Here is a 19857-nt window from a genome sequence, read left to right on the forward strand (position 1 = left end):
TCATCATGACTGCTTTACCAAATGCAGGCAATCTTCACTTTGCCAATCTTCACTTTGGTAGTTCAGGACAGTAAAAATGATTGTGCAAGATAAAATGGTAAGAAGTGATATTAATAATCAAAGGTATAAAAACTTCCTTTTTGTCAGAACATTAAAGACTTACTGTTGGTTATAAATGTATGGGAAAATGAAAAAATAATAATACCAATATTCACTTAATGTGTTGTAATTTACAACATTAGAAGCATTGAGAATTAAAGTGTTTTACTTCTTTGTAAATAACTTTTTAATAGTATGAATAGTGCTTGCCTTCTCCTTATTATATAACTTATGATATGCAATGAGCAACTTTTCCATGCCTTGGAAAATTTTCATACTCCTTTCTAAGTTTGGATAAGCTTTTAACATTTTATCCTTTGCACTTTCAGTGTCAGTGTTGTTTTATCTTTTGCGCTTTCAGTGTTGTTATTTTAACGTGTGCTTTTTTGCTGGCATCACTTCCCCTGGGATACTGTCACCCTTTTCATCCCAATCACTTACCTCATTTATGTTGATAAATTTGCCCTCAGTAAGTTTCTTCTGCTGCATATCTAAGAGTCTCTTGAATGGCTGCAGTGTCAACATTTCCATGGTCAGCTAGGTTTTTCTCTATATCTCTTTGGAATCTGGGCATAAATTTCACAGCGGTATCTTTGTCTGAGCTACGACTTCACCAGATAGCTTAACATTAATCAATTTAAGAAGATTTGTGAAACAATGAAGGTAGCATTTACTGGCAGTAAAAAGTGCTGCTTAATTCTTCTTAATTATAGTTTTCTTTCAAGTTTCTCTCTTTCATAATTATAGTTTCCTTTCACCTCATCGTTTTGGCCTCAATGCTAGCCACACTGATTAGGATTTCTTTTTGATTGCAGTCTTCAATCCAAAATATAAGTAAATGCTCCATTTCAACAATAAGTGACTTCTATTTATTGTGCAATTTAAACTAAAAAATGTTGGAGCAACTTGACTTTGTTTTTCTATTCACTGGACTTTTTCATTACGGGTCATACCATACCACATCATCTTTCAGGCCGAGGCTTGTCCTGTCTTCACCAACGTTTTTAAGTCTAGCATATAATTTTACTTCACTTTTTGTATTTTTGTTGCACTTTAATCTTTGTTATTCAATTCTCTCTTTTGATTATCAGGTTTTATAAAATGTCCTGTGGGTTTATCACTTGTAGACAAGGAGACAACATAACTACACGCTTTCCTGTCTGTGTGTGAAATGAATAACAGATGGTGCTCGATGAATAACTGACAGACTGTGAAAGAATTGGTATAGTCAGTCATCTATCACGATGTGCATTGGGTTTTATGTAGTGTTTGTGGACTGAAGAGTTAGCAGTGAAATTTGTACTTTATATAATTACTCACAGGTAATATGCTGTGTTTAAACTTTGAACCGTGTTATTGGGATATTGGTATTATTTCGCTAAACCATAGTAAATAAGTTTCCTGCATATTAGAAATATGCAATGTGAGGACCACCTATAATGAGAAAAAAATTATCTTCATGTCAGAATAAAAATATTTGCATAGTTTCAAAGCCATCCACTTTCAAAATAGTGTCCAAAAATATCTTCTAAGTTGTTTAAAGAAACAACTTTCTTTTGCCTCCAGATGGACTGATTAAATTAAGAAAACCAGAGATACATATTTCAATATGATTAAAATATATGTATATATATAGAAAGAGAGAGAGAGATCTGTAAACTTTTTAAAAAAAAATTCAGTGCAACGTAACCTGTAGAGATGAAAGTTTAAAAGCTGGGTGAAATATGCAAGAACTATGTTAAGATTTCATTATTTAAGTTTTCTGCTAATCTTCTTATGATGTGTCTTTCTCCTGAGTATTTCAGTGGTATAAATAAAAAGAATAAAGTTCTCAGCCAGACTAGGTGAGTTCGTTTCTCTAATGGAATTTAGGGAATTTGGCCTGGTCTAAAAGATCATTTTTCTAAGTTCCTGAGTTTTTCCTTTTTTCTATGCTAAGATTTTATTCACTGCGCTATGCATTGCTGTGATGGAATAGTTGGAAAGTTTTTAGGCATTCATTAATTCATTCACTGTCTAGAACAGTGCTTGGCACATAATTGGCATTCAATAAACATGTATTTTATTGAACTCCTACTGGGCTCCGGGAAAGCAAAGATAATATAGACACTGTCCTTGTGGGCACAGAATAGGGCTCTCTGTACCACAGCCTTCTCCTGAATCTCCAGTATTGTCCAATGACAATATTAATAGAATTTCTAATTTATCCAGTGCGTACAAAGTACCAGAAACTCAATTAGACCTTTGCTGAAATTGCTATAGCTATTTGAAACCAAGGTTGAAGATGGAGGTTCCTCTTTCAAGGTGGCTTGCTTACATTTCTGTCAAGGTTTGCTGGCTATTGGATAGGGGCCTCTGCTTCTCTCCACTAGGCCTCTCCATGGGCCACTTGAGTATCTTGACAATATGGCTGGCTACCCCAGAGAGATTGATCCAAGAAGTCATGATAGAAGTTTCAATGCTCATTGTGCCTCATCTTGAAAGTCACACATGATCACTTCCTCAGTATTCAATGGATCATAAAAGGATAGCCACGATTCCATGGAGAAGGGCACCTCACAAGGGTTTGAATACCAGGAGGTATTTTATTTATGAGACACAAATTATTTTCATATTATTTTGCAGATAAGCAAACTGAGGCATGGCTAGTGAGTGGCAGAGCTGAGATTTGTACAAAGGCATTCTGGTTCCAGAGTTTATGCTCTTTAGCATTATGTTGTTGGATAAATATACTTTAATATTGACTATCATTATTAGATGCTGTTTCCATATGTTCTGGGTGTTTATGAACTCTTTATTCTGTTTTATTGGTCTATTTGTCATCCCTGTAACAGCAGTACCACATTGTTTTTATTACCATGGCTTTATATTAAGTTTTTCTGTCTAAAACAATTCCTCCACTTCATTCTTCCTCATGACATTCAGAGCTATTCTTCAATCTTTATACTTTTATGTACATTTTATAACAGTCTGTCATATTTCATGAAGAACTCTGTTTCAATTAGAATCATATAGAACCTAAAGATCAATTTGGGAAAAGCTGCTGTCTTCAAGATATTGTGTCTTCCTTTTTTCAACTAGTAGATTCTTGGATAAGGTATATATTTCCATTGACCTGCTCTATCTTTTTACAGATCTAGGTGATGTCTATCTGTCACTCAGGATATTATGAGGCTACTTTAGCATTTTTTTGGTGGCAGTTACTCAATATAGGAAGAAAAATTTTTTCACTTTAGATCTTTGCTTATCCTAGTTTCACAACTTGGAAAGAAGTGCTGCCCCGTTTGTACTTTGGCACACAGTAGTCAGTAGTTCCTGGAAAATTTCTATCATTCTTGTTTTCTGTTTGTTATAGCCCTTTACATCCTCCAAATACCCTGAGATGACCTCAACTTTCTGCTTATTGTGTCTACCAATCCCAGTGCTTTTTTTCATTTCTTTAGATTATTAGGGCTGCTAAATGTGTTTTGTCAGGTGTTAAATGTGTTTTGTCAAATGTGCCCAGAGGAAGAGTTGGGCAGAGAGGACAGAAGATGAGAAGATATATGAGAATGGCTAGATATATGGGTGAAGATGTAGCAGAAACTATTTGGCTGATGGGCTCCAAGCCAGTGACTGCTAATAGGAAGGTTCATTTGGGTGCACAGCCTGAATGTCTTCTATCATGGAGGGCTCATACCTACCATACTTCCCTGTCCTCGTCGCATGCCTCTTTAGTCTCCTAAGGTGCCTGGTAACCCATGGAGAAATAAGACTTAATGACTGTGTATCTGCATTGCAATATGAATGCACATCTCTTTTTATTTCACTCTATGTATATGCACCTCAGCAAACTGAAAGTGGTTTAACTCTAGCAAAAACATTCTGAACCCTGGAATCTATCTCATTATTTATCATCTGTAGAAAGTCCCCAGTGAAAGGGGGTTGTGCCCAGATAAGGCTAGGGCATTTTGATCTTAATTATGCTAGGGCTCTGATCTTAACAAGGGTGTTTACAAATATATATTAATAGTGAAATCCAAATAACCTAGGAGAGTTCTGTGGAGTTCCAGCAGCACAATCCTTGTGGGTACATTTTCTTGTGAAACTTTAATGCTGAAACTGGGAAAGACCCTGAGTACAGTGCTGACTGAAGTGGAAAATTTTCATGGTGTGAAGTGTACCCATTGCTATTCAATATTTACTGGCATAATAGAAGCACTAGGGAACAAATATTTCCTTGTACGTGTTAAACCTCATTTGGAGCCAAACTTTTTTTCAAATACTCCATTTGCAATCAAATTGTGGGCAGAAATGTAGCAAATCTTTAAAACAGCAAATCGTGTGTTTATCCTGGAGTATTTGCCAAGTTTTAATAGTTTTTTCAAAAGCAATTCTTTTTACTTTTTCAGTTTCCTTCCCTTTGGTTTGGTTCATATTCTTAAGTGAAACCCTGTGAGACAGAAAAAGATGATGCAAGTAAATGATTCCCAATTTAATGCTTCTGGTTAGAGAATTAGCATCAAAAGAAACTGAAACTTTAATGAAGCTTTTTAAACATGACATAAATTTGTGTTCAATTGTACTTTTCCCTTTTAGAAGATAGTCCAAGAATAGAAGGTCTATTGGAGATAATCTTCAGTTTTGAATGTTTTACTTTTATTTTCCCTTTCCTTGGATTTAGAGATTTTTCTTCTGAGGGTCCTAATGAGACGAGTGAGTTAGGTATCTGGTGCTTCAGGAAATATGCCCTCTTATATGTAATGCAGACTAAAATGGGGGCTTATCTTTGTCTACTGGTCTGTGCATAGGCACCAGAGATTACCCTTAGAAACAAAGCACTCATCACATTAAGTTGAATACCACTGTGGGACATTAAGTACTGGGATGCGGTTAGCTACCTCCCTCCCCCTAGAAACTTATCCTCATTGCTTCCTTTATCTCCTTAGGTAAAAGATTTTTCTATAGTTCATAGCTAGGATATATTTTATGTACCACATTCATATTATTTTCATCCTTCCTCCCTCCCTCCTTTACTTTCAAAAGGAGCAGAAAGAATAAGGCTGAGGGAAAAAGGGCCACGTGCATGATAGAAAGATTGGTGGAGGGCTGATTTTGTGGCAGTGAAAGATCTGCTGATGCTGGACGAGTCAGCTAATCCTAGGGCTCACTGTCTTCATACAGAGATTTAGAGTTTTAAATTAAGGTTTTAGAGTTTTAAATCTATTCTTATACTACTCAATATCTTAGATTATTCTAGGCTTTCCTCAAATGTGCTTTTACAGCTGAGCTACCTCAAGCATAGTCTGTGGACCTGCAGAATGGTCATCACCCTGGAGCTTGTCAGAAGGGTAGAATGTCAGCCCCACCCCACATCTACAGAAACAGAATCTACATTTTAACAAGTTCTCTGGGTAATTCATGTGCCCATTCCAGTTTGAGAAGCTGTTCTATGGAAAGTCTGTGATTACCTTTTTTTAATGTTAAAAACAAACACACAACAACCAACGAACCAATAAATCTGTCAAACAAAAGACCTCCTTAGAGATTCAACTCTCCTGAGGGCTCTTCCTTACTGGAGGATCTTTGGACCGGAAGTACCCTGCCCATAAGTAATCAGTATGTCCCACAACAGTTTGTTCTCTAAGCAGCCAGAGGCCATATCGAAAGCTGTTAGGTTAACTCTCCATTTACCACCTTGGGTGAATGCTTGCAAAGGCTGGTCTCTTGTTATTTGATTCATTTGTCCTTCTTGAAGCCCCACCAAGTACACAGTGCCAGGTTCACGTTAATCATGTCTTCTCTTTATGGCACATTCACATTTTCAAAGCATTTTTATACCTTCTGTTTTTCACAGTAACCCAGAGCAGTCATCGTTGCCCCTACCTTAAGAGTAATGTCTGAGGCTGAGAGAAGCTAAATAATTGACTGTCATCCCAAGGTCTCCGCCTCGAAGTCCAAGTCTCCTCCCACCTCCCGGTGGCTGCGCCTTTTGCAGAGAGCACAGACTTTCCATTAAGACCCATTTTCCTTTCAGGGGCTTTCTAATGAGATAGGCAGATTTCGTGCCTCTTTTATACGATCTGAAACACGCAGAACACGAAGACCAATATCAGAACACAAGGCGTCTGGAAATTCAGGCACCTGGGTTGCTTGCTGGGCCACATGCTTATCTCTAATATACACCTGGGAACAGGAACCTCTCAGCGCTGTGAGATTCCTAGCTAGTGCCCCAGGAAACTTCCCAACCAGCTCAGCTAAACCGCGACACCTGACAGCCTCAGAGCTTGCGGTAAAGAAGCTGCTGGCCCTTTCCCTCTCTCAACTTGCTTTCCTTTTATCACCTTTCATCTAATGAGATATGATTCCCTCCCACGTGTGGTTCTTTCCCAAGTCCACATATTTTACTTGTTTTAAGAAGCTAAAATCAATATTTTGGTAACCGCTCCTCAGGCTGTGAATACGTTTTATTTCCAGCTCTTCCGTCCATATAGGATTCTGTAGGGGGTCTAAATTTTTTTTTGCATCAAGAGGAGGTGTATGCAGAGCTGTCTCCTAATCTTATGTATGCAGGGCCGTGGCTGAGATTCAGTTCTATTCTTTAGAACCACATACAGTGTTTGCTGGGCAGAACAGCTGGAAATTGGTCAATTAAAGTGTCTCGTTGGCAAGATGTTGGAACGTGAACCATTAGCAGGTTTGCTGATCTTTTGACCCACACCTCCTCTAAAAGCTGATTAGAAGGCTATTTTTAGTTGGCTTTGCCTTCATTTAGGCATCTATTTTATGCTTCCTAAATTATGATAATTTGGCATGTCCAGGTAATGAATCTGTCAACATGTCAGAGCAGAGTTGAAGTAGGAAGGTTAGTTTAAGTTTTTTGTAGCCATAAAAATCAACAGCAAGATTCCCTTTGAGTCAGTAAGAGAGCCAGTGGCTGCTGTGAAGAGTCTTCCCAAGGGAAAGCTTATGGAATTCCTGCTACACATCAGGAAAGACTGTTGTAATCAGAAACACAGAAATATCTTGAGGACATGATATTGTAATGAGATATTTTCTTTGACCCATAGAGTGCTCCTCTGAATGAAAAGTAGACCCTCTATGGCCAATCAATCTTATTTTCCCTCAAGACAGGAGTGGGAAAGGCAGGCACATTCTACTGTTATGCTCATTGCCTGTATAGATTTGAGTTTTCACAATGTGTGAGCCATCTAGCTTATTTACCTGACTTGAGGGACAAAATGTGTGCTCTGTACACAGTGGGAATTTTGGAAATGTTGTCTGACTAATGATGTGGTTTGTTTCTGGGGCTGAGTTTGGAGAAGAGTTTTATTAGCAGGGGATGTGCTATCTAAAAATTATTGTAGATGTTAATAAAAATTATTATAGATGTTAATAAAAATTCCTGCTTTGGGACATCATTTGAAACAGGTATAGAAAAGTTTTCTTTAGAGACTCCATAGATGAACTTGTTTAAAATAGGTGCTATCAAGATTTTGGTGTCAGATGAACCAGTAAAACAGTGAGGTCTCCCTGCCTTTTTTCCAAGTCCAAGGACCATTATGTATAATGAAATGAGAGAAAATTTGTTATTCTTAGGCAGTATTTTCTTGAAAACCTCTGTCCTCCACCCCACTGGTCTCTAGATTTAACTAAGAAACTATAGGTATATCAGAGCTGATGTTAACATTCTTTCGCAATGAAGGTAAAATCCAAAGTCCATAATGTGGTTTACAAGGCCCAGGATTATCTGAGGTCTTCTTGCTTTGCTACCTACTCTCGTGTATTCTGCCCACTCTTTCATTCACTACTTTGTATTCTGGTCTTTCAACTCCTCAAACCAGCCTTAGAACCCTTGAACTTGTTGGACAAAGGTAGGTTCAGGACAAGTATTATATCCTAGTGTACCACCTCATTAGCCATCCATCCTGTCTCTGTCCCCACTGTAGGAGAGAAATCATCTTGAAACATAAATTGATTATTTGTGCATTTCCCAGTGCCATCAGGATAAAGAACAAAATTCCTGGTCCTGTAGGCCTTGTGCAGGATGCGGTGTCTGCCATCTCTGCTGTCTGTTCTCATGTTCTCCTCATTGCTGTCTCTGCTCTGTTTTCCATAACCATCTCAGAACACTTAGGCCATCCTCTCTCCCACCCAAAAAACCTTTGCCTCAGGTGCTACTCTCATGGAACACTCTTCCTCGCTCGTCCTTCAGAACTCGGCTCAACAACCACTTGCTCAGGGAAACCCAACGTGACCTTTTGCCCTAAAACATTTTCTCTTTATTTGATTTCATTTTCCTTTATCCCTGAGTACCTCCCATCATAACAGTCATACTGGTTGTATTTCGATATCAGCTTAATGTAGTGTGACTGTTTGGTTGATATGTGTTTCTCCTGCTAGTTTATAAGCCCCATGAGGGCAGGGATCATGCATGCTTTTGTTTGCCATGATATACCTCATCCAGCATATGGCCTGTGACACATTAGCTACTCAATACAGATGTTTTGGATGAAGAAACAAAGGTCTACTATGCACCAGGCCCTGTATTAGAGGCTGGTAATGAAACCTGAATACAACATGGCCGAATAAGCAGGTTGTACCCGCTCCCACAAGCTCACGGTCGCAGAGGAAGGCTGTAAGTTTTGGGTTGTTTTAGTTGAATGTGATGATTGCTGATGACTGAGGTGTGAACAAGGTGCTATAGGAGCTCGGAAAAGTTCCATCTCAGGTGTGCTGATGGTTAGGGAGAGGGTGCTTGAGATAAGTTTTGAAGAACAAGGAGGATTTGATGAGGAACGGGACTAGGAAGGGGAGTGGCTGAGGTGGGTGAGGCACAGGACCCATATAAAGAACTGCATAGGGATCCTGTGCAAATCAGGGCCCAGAGAGGGGACAATGTACCCTCTCCATATTGCTTAAGGGACAATGCAAAGTAATTTCTAATAACAGAAAAACTTCAATCTGAATCTTAGATCTATCATTGATCCATTAAATAATTCCTTAGGAGAACTCAGTATCTTTTTGGGAAAAGTAATTTTTTTTTTTTTTTCACTGAAAACTCTGGGGAGTGTTTGAACTTTAATCCAGTTTATTCTTGGGTGTAAGAAAATCATCTTTATGTATAGTATGTTTTCTGTTAAATAGTTAAAATTTCATTTTTGTTCAAAAATACACATTAATATTCAAGTAAACAATTCTATATTATTTTCATAATTAATTACCCCTCAATCCTACAAATAACTGGAAGCAATTGGAAGCTGAATCAACATCTAGCCATTAAGCTTGGTCTAGATATACTGCAAAAAAGCAGGATCCACCATGTTTAGTTTTTAACTCTCAGGTTCTGACCTCAGCTTTGACATCATATATAATGTCAAGTAAACTACAGTTTTTCCTGTATTGATATTAGAGATTCAGAGAACTTGGTCCCTCCAACTGAGCACTCTGCATTGGTTAAAAACATAGACTCTGGGACCAGATTTCCAAGATTCAAAGCCTGGCTTCACTACTTAAGCAGTGAGAAGCAAGTTACTTAAACTTGCCTTAGTTTGTATTTGTATTAAATGCCTTAGTTTGCATTATCTTTAAAGTGGGAGCAATCATATCACCACATGGGGTTGTGATGAGGGTTATATAAGTTAGTATATATGAATTTCCTACAGAAATTCATGTACTAGGTAAACTTTATAAATATCTCTAAGCCTAATATCAAAGGCTTTTGTCAAATTTTAAAGGTTGTGGATTTCTCCACAACTACAAATTGAAGGTGAAAATAAGTGTCATTTATATTTGTAATATTTGGATGGATTTTAGCTTAGGCAATCCTCTAAAAATATTTATTGATGAAACTCCCAAGATTTGAGTTCAGGCAACTCAAGCGTCATGGAATTGGGTGGCAGCTGAGAGAGCAGCAACTCTTCTTGAAAGGCAGAAAAGGAGTGAAGATTGTTGAGTCAGTCTTATGTATGTGTTGGTCATAATTGCAGGACTCCAGGTTGTGCACTGCCTGTATTTGCATGAGCATAACACATGCACATGGTGCACAATAGTGTGCCAAGCACCGCTGAGAACTCCAGATGATTAGAGCACAGTGCCTGACCTCACAGCTCATAATGTGGTGGTGGTGGTGGAGAGGGCAACTGAACACGTACATAAATAACAATCCTAAACCACATAGATTGTGTTAGGTGCTAAACTGTACTTTACAGCAATTTGCTGAAGAGATTCATTCCAAGTAGTAGAATATGAGAAAGCTCTTTGAAAAGATAGCACTTGAGTTGGATTGTGAAGGAATGGTGAGATAGCAGTAGGTGCTATGGTGACAGCTGAGACGCAAGCCTGGTAGCAGGGAGTTGATGAACAAACTCAGGGTAAATCAGACAGCTAGACTGTAGGGTTGAATGAAGTTACAATCATTTGTATATGAGGAGGGTCTGCAATCCTTGTTTATGTTTATTTATTCCTGGCACAGGAGTGTAAATTTAACTCGCATAATGAAATCTTGACTCATATATCTCCTTTTCCTTATCATCTGCCCCATTCTGTTTGTCCTTTCTCTCCCCTCAAGTTTATGCTTTTCTGGCATAAAGACTGATTGTAATTCTCCTCTAATAGGAGACAACTGGGAACTGACAGGGAGGGACTAAAAGATTGTGTAATCAAAAGCAATAAAAAGATTCATTTGAATGGGTGTCTAGCTCAGAATTCCCAAAGTGTGCTCTTCTGCAAATGTGAAATAATATGTGCCTCCTTTAATGTGCTGGGCGATGTCCATTATCCTATCTGTCTTCCTTTATCACTTAGGTTCACTCCATGGGTAACCACTATTTTAAATCCATTTTTCTTTACTAGAACCATTTTCTCTTTAACTGGGACAAAGGAATCTAAGCTTATATAGCTTCCCGCGAACAGCATGAAAACCTTTTAAATTATACAGCATTGATCGATGTTCACCCCTTCCTCTAAATACAATACATATGCTATCCCTGGGGTTCACTTAATGCTTCCTTACTGATGATAAAACTGCTGCTTGGCACAGATGAGGGCCAAACACACTGCATCACTGCACACTCTTGTTCAGATTGCAGTCTAACCAGTGAAGCTGAAATGGAAAGTCTAAGCCCCCGATCCTTGCGGCACACAGCATATTAAATGTTGTGCTTGCTAATGTTTCTCCTTCTGAATGTGAAATACATTTGCTGCTGCTTCCAGATCCCAGTGTCCTAAGTGGTTGGGTGATTCTGAATTGTGTACCATGGACAAGCTGCAGAGGGCTCAGGGGAGAGGCTTTGAAAGGAAAAAATGATGTGAATGCTGAAATTTTCCACCTCCGGGAGAGTCTTTAACAAGAAAGCCTGCTTAGTTTCGGCTAGAATGAAGTTTCTGTTCTTTCACTTGCCCCTTTCTGAAAATAATCCTAGCAGCCAGATGGCAGCTGTTGTGCTGCTTGTACATAAAACTTTATATGTGAGAAATTTGACAAGAAATGTTATTAAATGAGCACAAAGAACCTTACATTGGATTGCGGCAAGACAAGACAACAAAACAAAACGGACTGAAGAAAATGATGTATTCTTCATCACAGACGATTCTGTGCACTTGTCTTGACCACTTCCAGTAGCATCTTCACATGCAACAGTATAGTGGCTTGTAACTTGGAAAATGCTTTTCACCTGCTCTATCTTGTTGGAGCCCTGCAAACATGTCATGGAGGGAGGAAAGGGAAAGACATTATTCTTATGGAACTTCTGGGGAAACTGAGGCACAGAAAAAACCTAAGTGATAAAGGAAGACAGATAGGATAATGGACATTGCCCAGAAAAATAAATGGCCCAAGGCTACATGGCCAGTAAGCAGCAACACGGGGTCTAAAACTTAGGCTTTCTGATTTAAGCTCAATATCTGGTTATCACATTGCCTCCTGGTTGAAACACTACTATTCCATAGGACCCTTGTGGGCAGAAGGTACCCTTCTCAAGGTCTTCTGAGAAACCTTCCCTGTCCTTGGTCAGCTACACATCTGGCTCCTACAGCATTCATTATGTGAACCACCAAATTTTACAAGTATTGTGGATTCTCTTTGCTATTTCTTAAATAATTTGGTGGACTTATCTGAGTACAAGCACCCCAAATGTAGGTATGACATTGTAGGACACAAAGCAAGCCTTTAATGAACGCTTATTGACTTCTTATGTATTTTTGTGATAAGTGAAAAAATATATACTAGGGCACAGGGATGTAACTTTGCATTGAGTAAAGGATTGTATCAAAGCGATTTATAGATTTTTTTCTCTGTCACTTTGATTCTCTTAAATATCATCAACACGATGGAATAGCATGAAAACCCTAGAATAATGCTTTCTTGGCATGTCCACATTAAAAGAAATTGGGCAGTAATCTGTAAACTTTTCTAAGCTTTGAACATTTCTGAAAATATGATGAAAACTGTGGATTTGCATATAAATCTAGGATGGGGGCAGAAAGAGATCTGTGAAAGCCCATTCTTAGGTCATAATTAGGAACTCTGACATTAGAAAAATGTTATTTTGTTACCTGATGGTAGCCACTTTCAAGCATAACCCAACTGCAACAAAAGAAAGGAAAAACCTTCCCTTCCCTGACATGCCCATTGGAGTTCAGCCTGATGGATGTTCCTCTACCTCCATTTCACTTCCTGTAAACTCCCTGGTCCCCTTACTCTGTTTTTGATAAGAAGAGACAATGGCATTTACCTAAAAATTTTTCATCTGATGGTCCTTCGTTGTGAACTTACTATATGCTAGACAATGTGCTGAGTAAACTCTCTGGGAGGTGTGTCCGGTCCTCAAAGGGTTTGCAGTCTAGAATGTGTACAAACAAGGCTGTGAATTCTGCCTGGAGGAGTAGGGTAAGGGTTCAGAGACTAGGTGATGTTTAAATTAGTCTATGAAAGTAAGCGGGTCCCGTCCTTACGGATAAGAGAAGAATGTATGGCATTCCAGCAGAGTGCTCACTAGGTGGTGCACAGATTCAATGATACTGTAGAACACAGTCTACTTAGGGCACAGTGACTCATTTTGTGTGTCCTTGGAGTGGACTGCTAGGTGAGGATATCAGTTGATGGAAAGGGAGTCAGGGCTCAAATTGTAAAGGACCTTTGAGACGTGACAAAATGTGTTTTCTTTATTCCACCATTGCAAATAACTAGATGGAAGAAGCTAAAACCTGCTTGGAGATCCTTTGTATTATAGCAGGGATAAAGTATTTTGCCACTGGCTACACAAAAGGAATTATTGGCTCTTGCTATAACCCAGATGCTAGAAACACTGGCATGTGAACAAAAAAGACCCCTCCATCCCCTTTGCTTGATATATGAACTATAAAAGCTCTTCAGTATAGTAGGAACATTTTCTTGGACTCTGAGAAGGTTAACACATCTGTTTATAAATACTGTCAATCCATAGGTAGCGGGGGAAGCTACAGAGTGATTTATCTGGCTGCCTGAGCATTTTGAAAAAAATATTGGTGGCATGGTAGATCGACACTCCTGCTGGTATTTTTAGTAGCAGTCAGAATCTGTTTTCAGTTGAATAGACATATAGTCTCTATCTCTGATTACTTACGCATCATATAGCTCCATGCTGAATCCTCACCATTTTCCTGTTTAATTCAGTGGATGTAGTGGGACTATATTCTTTCTGTTCTTTTATTTGTTCTCTAACATTGTTGGCAGGTCCATAAGGCCAATGCTTGCATATCAGTGTCTTGTGGATAAGTGGGTCACACTTCATTGCAGTCATCCTTGTCACTGCTCCTCTCTGTAACAAGCTCCAGTATCATGTATTCAGGCAGTGATTTTTTTTTTCCCCTCACCATTTAGCTGCCTTAGGATTCAGGGGATATGAGCAACAGTGGGGCCCTCTCAGCATTTGAGGATACTTGATTATTAAGTTGATTTACCATAGCTTTCTGGAGACTGTGTAAAAATGTCCTGTAGTAGTCAAGTCTCTTAGTCCCTTGGGCACCCTGTGGACATTTGTCCTCCACCAGCTGACTCTAGGGTTAGTAGAACTGTCTGGGGTGAGTGAAATGATAAAATAGATTAATGGGCTGGGAAAGTTTGGGAGTGAATCTCTTAAACTTTCTTTGCTAAAGGATCTTAGAATCCTTTGAGTGGCAGATGTTAAACTAAGGAGTCACTGTAGAAGGGCTGCTCTAGATTATGTTTTGGGTGAGTCCATGCAGCCAAGAAAGATACCACAGATGGCAGTGTAGACAGTGGAAATAATTCAGGCCAAAACGCCCCTGTGATACCTGTGCTATTCAAATGAGCCCTACGGTCATTCTACAGGTGTCAGGACTTGGTTCAGCTTTCTCGGTGCAGTGTTAGGAAGCATTTTGTCCTGAGTATCCATTCTTGATTCATTTGTCAAACTTCATCTGTACGATCATATGAGTCAATGAAACTTCAAAAATACTTATTTTTCCCCCATCCTCTTTTTTTTTTTTTTTTTTTTTTGGCCCAAATCTAATCTGCATCAAACAAATGGGATGTTATTCTTTTCTGTAACTCAGCAGAAAATGGTCTGTCCTGGCAACCCATTCTTATATTCCCCTAGACCATGAAATATATCTTGTTTTTTTTTTTTTTTTTAATTATTATACTTTAAGTTCTAGCGCACATGTGCATAATGTGCAGATTTATTACATATGTATACTTGTGCCATGTTGGTATGCTACACCCTCAACTTGTCAGCGGCCATCAACTCATCATTTACATCAGGTATAACTCCCAATGCAATCCCTCCCCTCTCCCCCATCCCTGTGATAGGCCCCGGTGTATGATGTTCCCCTTCCCAAGTCCAAGTGATATCATTGTTCAGTTCCCACCTATGAGTGAGAACCTGCGGTGTTTGGTTTTTTGTTCTTGCAATAGTTTGCTGAGAATGATGGTTTCCAGCTTCATCCATGTCCCTACAAAGGACACAAACTCATCCATTTTTATGGCTGCATAGTATTCCATGGTGTATACGTGCCACATTTTCTTAATCCAGTCTGTCACTGATGGACATTTGGGTTGATTCCAAGTCTTTGCTATTGTGAATAGTGCCGCAATGAACATACATGTGCATGTATCTTTATAGCAGCATGATTTATAATCCTTTGGGTATATACCCAGTAATGGGATGGCTGGGTAATATGGCATTTCTAGATCTAGATCCTTGAGGAATTGCCATACTGTTTTCCATAATGGTTGAACTAGTTTACAATCCCACCAACAGTGTAAAAGTGTTCCTATTTCTCCACATCCTCTCCAGCACCTGTTGTTTCCTGACATTTTAATGATTGCCATTCTAACTGGTGTGAGATGGTACCTCATTGTGGTTTTGATTTTCATTTCTCTGATGGCAAGTGATGATGAGCATTTTTTCATGTGTCTGTTGGCTGTATGCATGTCTTCTTTTGAGAAATGTCTGTTCATATCCTTTGCCCACATTTGATGGAGTTGTTTTTGTCTTGTAAATTTGTTTGAGTTCTTTGTAGGTTCTGGATATTAGCCCTTTGTCTGATGAGTAGATTGCAAAAATTTTCTCTCATTCTGTACGTTGCCCGTTCACTCTGATGGTAGTTTCTGTTGCTGTGCAGAAGCTCTTTAATTTAATTAGATCCCATTTGTTACTTTTGGCTTTTGTTGCCATTGCTTTTGGTGTTTTAGACATGAAGTCCTTGCCCATGCCTATGTCCTGAATGGTATTACCTAGGTTTTCTTCTAGGGTTTTTATGGTATTAGGTCTAACATTTCAGTCTCTAATCCATCTTGAATTAATTTTTGTATAAGGAGTAAGGAAAGCATCCAGTTTCAGCTTTCTACTTATGGCTAGCCAATTTTCCCAGCACCATTTATTAAATAGGGAATCCTTTCCCCATTTCTTGTTTCTCTCAGGTTTGTCAAAGATCAGATGGCTGTAGATGTGTGGTATTATTTCTGAGGACTCTGTTCTGTTCCATTGGTGAATATCTCTGTTTTGGTACCAGTACCATGCTGTTTTGGTTACTGTAGCCTTGTAGTATAGTTTGAAGTCAGGTAGCGTGACGCCTCCAGCTTTGTTCTTATGACTTAGGATTGTATTGGCAATGCGGGCTCTTTTTCCGTTCCATATGAACTTTAAAGCAGTTTTTTCCAATTCTGTGAAGAAACTCATTGGTAGATTGATGGGGATGGCATTGAATGTATAAATTACCTTGGGCAGTATGGCCATTTTCACGATATTGATTCTTCCTATCCATGAGCATGGTATGTTCTTCCAATTGTTTGTGTCCTCTTTGATTTCACTGAGCAGTGGTTTGTAGTTCTCCTTGAAGAGGTCCTTGACATCCCTTGTAAGTTGGATTCCTAGGTATTTTATTCTCTTTGAAGCAATTGTGAATGGAAGTTCATTCCTGATTTGGCTCTCTGCTTGTCTGTTACTGGTGTATAAGAATGCTTGTGATTTTTGCACATTAATTTTGTATCCTGAGACATTTCTGAAGTTGCTTATCAGCTTAAGGAGATTTTGGGCTGAGACGATGGGGTTTTCTAAATATACAATCATGTAATCTGCAAACAGGGACAATTTGACTTCTTCTTTTCCTAACTGAATACCCTTTACTTCTTTCTCTTGCCTGATTGCCCTAGCCAGAAATTCCAACACTATATTTAATAGGAGTGGTGAGAGAGGGCATCCCTGTCTTGTGCCAGTTTTCAAAGGGAATTTTTCCAGTTTTTGCCCATTCAGTATGATATTGGCTGTGGGTTTGTCATAAATAGCTCTTATTATTTTGAGGTACGTTCCATCAATACTGAATTTATTGAGCATTTTTAGCATGAAGGGCTGTTGAATTTTGTCAAAAGCCTTTTCTGCATCTATTGAGATAATCATGTGGTTTTTGTCTTTGGTTCTGTTTATATTCTGGATTACGTTTATTGATTTGTGTATGTTGAACCAGCCTTGCATTCCAGGGATGAAGCCCACTTGATTATGGTGGATAAGGTTTTTGACGTGCTGCTGGATCTGGTTTGCCGGTATTTTATTGAGGATTTTTGCATCGATGTTCATCAGGGATATTGGTCTAAAATTCTCTTTTTTTGTTCTGTCTCTGCCAGGCTTTGGTATCAGGATGATGTTGGCCTCATAAAATGAGTTAGGGAGGATTCCCTCTTTTTCTATGGATTGGAATAGTTTCAGAAGGAATGGTACCAGCTCCTCCTTGTACCTCTGGTAGAATTCAGCTGTGAATCCATCTGGTCCTGGACTTTTTTTGGTAGGTAGGCTATTAATTATTGCCTCAATTTCAGAGCCTGCTATTGGTCTATTTAGGGATTCAACTTCTTCCTGGTTTAGTCTTGGGAGAGAGTAAGTGTCCAGGAAAATATCCATTTCTTCTAGATTTTCTAGTTGATTTGCGTAGAGGTGTTTATAGTATTCTCTGATGGTAGTTTGTATTTCTGTGGGGTCAGTGGTGATATCCCCTTTACCATTTTTTGTTGGGTCTATTTGATTCTTCTCTCTTTTCTTCTTTATTAGTCTTGCTAGCCTTCTATCAATTTTGTTGATCTTTTCAAAAAACCAACTCCTGGATTCATTGATTTTTTGGAGGGTTTTTTGTGACTTTATCTCCTTCAGTTCTGCTCTGATCTTAGTTTATTCTTGCCTTCTGCTAGCTTTTGAATGTGTTTGCTCTTGCTTCTCTAGTTCTTTGAATTGTGATGTTAGAGTGTCAATTTTAGATCTTTCCTGCTTTCTCTTGTGGGCATTTAGTGCTATAAATTTCCCTCTACACACTGCTTTAAATGTGTCCCAGAGATTCTGGTATGTTGTATCTTTGTTCTCATTGGTTTCAAAGAACATCTTTATTTCTGCCTTCATTTTGTTATGTACCCAGTAGTCATTCAGGAACAGGTTATTCAATTTCCATGTAGTTGAGCTGTTTTGATTGAGTTTCTTAGTCCTGAGTTCTAGTTTGATTGCACTGTGGTCTGAGAGACAGTTTGTTATAATTTCTATTCTTGTACATTTACTGAGGAGTGCTTTACTTCCAATTATGTGGTCAATTTTGGAATAAGTGTGATGTGGTGCTGAGAAGAATGTATATTCTGTTGAAATGGGGTGGAGAGTTCTGTAGATGTCTATTAGGTCCGCTTGCTGCAGAGATGAGTTCAATTCCTGGATATCCTTGTTAACTTTCTGTCTCGTTGATCTGTCTAATGTTGACAGTGGGGTGTTAAAGTCTCCTATTATTATTGTATGGGAGTCTAAGTCTCTTTGTAAGTCTCTAATGACTTGCTTTATGAATCTGGGTGCTCCTGTATTGGGTGCATATATATTTGGGATAGTTAGCTCTTCCTGTTGAATTGATCCCTTTACCATTATGTAATGGCCTTCTTTGTCTCTTTTGACCTTTGATGGTTTAAAGTCTGTTTTATCAGAGACTAGGATTGCAACCCCTGCTTTTTTTTGTTCTCTATTTGCTTGATAGATCTTCCTCCGTCCCTTTATTTTGAGCCTATGTATGTCTCTGCATGTGAGATGGGTCTCCTGAATACAGCAGACTGATGGGTCTTGACTCTTTATCCAGTTTGCCAGTCTGTGTCTTTTAATTGGAGCATTTAGCCCATTTACATTTAAGGTTAATATTGTTATGTGTGAACTTGATCCTGTCATTATGATATTAACTGGTTATTTTGCTCGTTAGTTGATGCAGTTTTTTCCTAGCCTCGATGGTCTTTACATTTTGGCATGTTTTTGCAATGGCTGGTACTGGTTGTTCCTTTCCATGTTTAGGGCTTCCTTCAGGGTCTCTTGTAAGGCAGGCCTGGTGGTGACAAAATCTCTAAGCATTTGCTTATCTGTAAAGGATTTTATTTCTCCTTCACTGATGAAACTTAGTTTGGCTGGATATGAAATTCTGGTTTATATTTCTTTTCTTTAAGAACGTTGAATATTGGCCCCCACTCTCTTCTGGCTTGTAGAGTTTCTGCCGAGAGATCTGCTGTTAGTCTGATGGGCTTCCCTTTGTGGGTAACCTGAACTTTCTCTCTGGCTGCCCTTAAGATATTTTCCTTCATTTCAACTTTGGTGAATCTGGCAATTATGTGTCTTGGAGTTGCTCTTCTCGAGGAGCATCTTTGTGGCATTCTCTGTATTTCCTGAGTTTGAATGTTGGCCTGTCCACTAGGTTGGGGAAGTTCTCCTGGATGATATCCTGAAGAGTGTTTTCCAACTTGGTTCCATTTCCCCCCTCACTTTCAGGCACCCCAATCAGACGTAGATTTGGTCTTTTTACATAATCCCATACTTCTTGCAGGCTTTGTTCATTTCTTTTCCTTCTTTTTTTCTTTAGATTTCTCTTCTCGCTTCATTTCATTCATTTGATACTCAATCGCTAATACTCTTTCTTCCAGTTGATCAAGTCGGTTACTGAAGCTTGTGTATTTTTCACGTATTTCTTGTGTCGTGGTTTTCATCTCTGTCAGTTTGTTTATGGCCTTCTCTGCATTAATTATTCTAGTTATTATTTCTTCCACTCTTTTTTCCAGTATTTTTAGTTTCTTTGTGCTGGGTACGTAATTCCTCCTTTAGCTCTGAGAAGTTTGATGGACTGAAGCCTTCTTCTCTCATTTCGTCAAAGTCATTCTCTGTCCAGGTTTGATCCGTTGCTGGTGACAAGCTGTGTTCCTTTGCAGGGGGAGATGCGCTCTTATTTTTTGAATTTCCAGCTTTTCTGCCCTGCTTCTTCCCCATCTTCGTGGTTTTATCT

This window comes from Rhinopithecus roxellana, chromosome 1 (assembly GCF_007565055.1).
Source record: "Rhinopithecus roxellana isolate Shanxi Qingling chromosome 1, ASM756505v1, whole genome shotgun sequence".
Classification (NCBI taxonomy): domain Eukaryota; kingdom Metazoa; phylum Chordata; class Mammalia; order Primates; family Cercopithecidae; genus Rhinopithecus; species Rhinopithecus roxellana.